The 2,969-nt window shown below is 35.4% G+C and overlaps 1 long non-coding RNA gene across 1 annotated transcript; it reads left to right on the top strand.

The window, feature by feature from the left end:
- The first annotated feature begins 2 nt into the window (after positions 1-2).
- On the top strand, positions 3-706 carry LOC102678774. Its single transcript, XR_422163.2, has 2 exons — positions 3-111; positions 486-706. It is a non-coding gene; the product is annotated as an uncharacterized LOC102678774 (long non-coding RNA).
- Positions 707-2,969: the final 2,263 nt, after the last annotated feature.

Below are 2,969 nucleotides of genomic sequence, written 5' to 3'. Positions count from 1 at the left end.
AAAAAAAAAAAAAAAAAAAAAGAAAGAAAAGAAAAAAAAAATAATCAGCCTACCAACGACAGCATTGCGCGAACAATCGTGCACACAGCTGAAGGCGGCTATGACACAATGGTATGCAATAGTTATTTTACAAATATACATATACACGTCTATTTTGATTAATCGCAATTATCGATTATTGAAATCATTTAAAAAGTAAAAAAAAAAAAAAAAAAAAAAAAAAAAAAAAAAAAAAAAAAAAAAAAAAAAAAAAAAAAAAAAAAAAAAAAGAAAAAGAAAAAAAATACACGTATATACGTATATTCAATTTCAATAATAATTATCGCACGCGTGTACGTTACACGTATATATGTATATACATACATAGTATATCGAAACAGTTATGTGAGATGCAACACCGAATGCTAACACACATATGTATAATAACAATTCTCATAATGGGCTAACATAGAATATTCTTGCTTTCTCGGTTCCTCGTGACGCAGCGGTTTACCGTATCGCAATCAGACGTCAGCCGGATTTCTCGAGGATCTTCCTGTGGTGGACAAACACGACCCTCGAATTAGTCCACTTTCCTCCTTTTTCCACGTCCTTCACACTCTCTACCGTCCCCCTCCAATCCCCACCGCTCTGCGCTAGAGCAGAGGATTGGAAAGGGATCGCTTCGATTCTTTGTCGATGAAAAAAATAAATTTTTTTCTGCAAATTTTCTTTTTCTTTTTTTTTTTTTTTTTTAGTTCCAAAAAATATCATCGATGAAAAAACGTTTCCCAAATTTTTTTTTTTTTTTTTTTTTTTTTTTTTAAGTTCCAAAGAATATCATCGATGAAAGATCGTTTCCCAAATTGTTGTTTTTTTTTTTTATTAATTATTCCTAATTCGAGTTTGTGAGAATATTTTTTTTTACACCGATTTTTATCGCATTCTCACGAAAATAAATATCGCGCCACTCCACGATGGAAATAAAATGGAGGAGAAAAGAATTCGCGAGAAGAGAATCCGTTGAAAACCGAATAATGAAAATGCGCGATAATAAATCCCGCAGGATTCCCCCCTTTATGTGTGTAGGGATGGAGGAACAAAACCGGTGGACACTTGAGCGGTAAATCGATCGTTCGATTCGATTATACCGCGATGTTTCTATGTGGGGAATGCAACGGAGAGGAAAAAAAAAAAAAAAAAAAAAAAAAAAAAAAAGAAACGCGATGAACATCGGCAAGCATTTTCCATGTGGACACGTGGTAATTGTATCAATCAATAACCAATGATGGAGTTAACACGATGCAACAACTACCATAACAACAACGTCGGGATTAGAGAGCTCTTAATCATTTCGATTCGATGGCTGGCTTCGTTTCTCATTTCTTTTTCAAACGGTTTTAATTCTAATTGATTAAAGAAAAAAAGATTAGATTACTAATGCATTTTGAGAATAAAAATTTTGAAGGATGTTTTCGAGTGTATTTCTCGCAAATATTAATTTTTGATAATAAAAATAGTAACTTTATCATCGGTTGGTCACATTGAAAATAAAAAAAGTTACTATCGAGAATTATTTAATCGCGAAAAATATAAGTTTGAATTTACTTATGAATCATTTTCGAGATCCAGCCATCGTGGATCAGTTCGAAAGAGCATCTAGGAAGAAAGATAAAAATGAAAAATCAAAGAAAGAAGAGAGGAAAGAGACATAGTATTTCGTCGGTACATTGGATTCGATCGATAAAACAGCGAAATGCAGCGCTTAATTCCAATATTTTTCCATCTCTTCCAATCAAGGAAGAACGTTTTACTTGTAAACCGTACGGGAAAGATGATAAATCGTAAAAAAAAGTGGTTCGACAAAGAGAGAAAAGAAAGAAAAAGAAAGAGAGAGAGAGAGATTCTAGAAAATTAAGCACTGCACTTAGCGCGATTGGGAATAGATCTATTGAATTAAGGGGGGAACATAACGTATATAAGAGGGAGGGCAGTGGTCTGAGGAGAGAGAGAAGAACCGAACATCGCGAGGAGATCGATAGCGAAGGCATTCGAGAGGCTTGCACGAGACGACGCTGCATGCCGCGAGGAACGAATATCTCCTCCGTTTTTTCTCTCCGTTTCCCTTCACGAGGTCTTCTCCCTTTATCTTTCTATTTCCTCTTCCTTTCTTTCATTCCTCCTCGTTCTTCTTCCTCTCGTCGATATCTTCGATTCTGCAGGATAGCAAATTTCACGACTCCCTCTCTCCTCCACCGAAACTTTAACTTTTATTCCATGAATGTAATTCTTCTTCAAGTTTCGTATTTCCTCTGTAATAAACGCTGCGCTCTGTGAATCCGAGGATTTTGCATTTTTGTAATTTGATTTATTTTGAAATCAGGGATCAGTAATAATTATTTTTACAAATTTGTATTATGAATTAGAAAAATCAAAATCTGTATAATTGGAATATCCATGTCTGTGTTGTGATTTTTTAATCATAAATAATACATACGATTAATTTTACTCGATCGGTAAAAAAAGAATAAATAATCCGCAATCCAACTTATACGGCAAATTTTTCCAAATATTTTTCAAAGGAAACGGAAATTCCAGAGTTATAGAGGATTAAAATGGCCGACGGTCCTCGAAAAGAGGCTCGAGGCCGGTCTTCAATTTGCAATAACTCGCGGACGAGGGTTCGGAGGAAGTGTGTGCCGGGCAAATTTGTCTCCTGCCGCATCGAAGACACCCTCCAAATCGAGCCTGTGTACGTGTACGTGTTTGTGAGCAATGGATGGTCGACGACAAGGTGTACGTATGCATGTGTGAGTAACGCTTGCAGAGACACCAATATACACTTAAAGGTATATATGTGTGTATATATATATATATAGATATATATATATATATAAAGATATACGTGTATATAGTGGTACTATGGAAGATAGAGGTTGAGGAAGAGGGCGTGATTGTGCAATTTCGAGCTGCGTCGACGATTCGCGCCC

This window comes from Apis dorsata, unplaced genomic scaffold, assembly GCF_000469605.1.
Source record: "Apis dorsata unplaced genomic scaffold, Apis dorsata 1.3 scaffold_355, whole genome shotgun sequence".
In the NCBI taxonomy this organism is placed as follows: domain Eukaryota; kingdom Metazoa; phylum Arthropoda; class Insecta; order Hymenoptera; family Apidae; genus Apis; species Apis dorsata.
This window is presented reverse-complemented; position numbering and strand designations above follow the sequence as displayed.